Below are 711 nucleotides of genomic sequence, written 5' to 3' on the forward strand. Positions count from 1 at the left end.
TGCAGTCAGCAGAGTTTCTGTCCACAGGAGAGACTCTCAGACCTACAGACACAGAGACACTGAGGAACCAGGAAAGATCCAGAACCCAGGATACAGAGGTTCAGTGAAGGTGGTGTTGAAGGTGTGGAGGTGGATCAGTGAGTCAGAGACTCTGTAGAAGGACAGAGAGCCAGCAGGACAGTCCACATACACTGCTACTCTGTGAGAGACAGAGGAGGAGATGGATGTGTTTCTGTTGTTGTGCCAGACAGAGAAACCATGAACATCAGAGCAGTTCAGACTCCAGGACTGATCATTTCCTCCAAACCTACAGTCATCACTGTTTCCTTTCCTTCTGATTCCTCTGTAACTCACTGATATATAAACCTCTCCTCTCCACTCGACCTCCCAGTAACAGCGACCAGTCAGACCAGTTCTACACAGCAGCTGAGACCAGATGTTAAATCTGTCTGGATGATCAGGATATGACTGATCCTCTGTCACACGTGTCACCGTCCTGTTGTTGTCAGACAGTCTGAGTTTTCTGTTCACTGTGTTTTCATCCAGTTCCAGTTCACAGGAATCTGATGGAGAGAACAAGACACAACACAGCTGCAGTTTATCATCTGTTGATTCATCAACAACTTCACTGACAGTTACTGAAAGTGAATCATTTCATATTCAACTGTGAACAATGTTTGACTACATTTAAATTAAAATCCAACAGTCCAG

Source organism: Seriola lalandi, unplaced genomic scaffold (assembly GCF_002814215.2).
Source record: "Seriola lalandi dorsalis isolate HSWRI2012SDOR001 ecotype SW California unplaced genomic scaffold, Sedor1 jcf7180002054947, whole genome shotgun sequence".
Classification (NCBI taxonomy): Eukaryota; Metazoa; Chordata; class Actinopteri; order Carangiformes; family Carangidae; genus Seriola; species Seriola lalandi.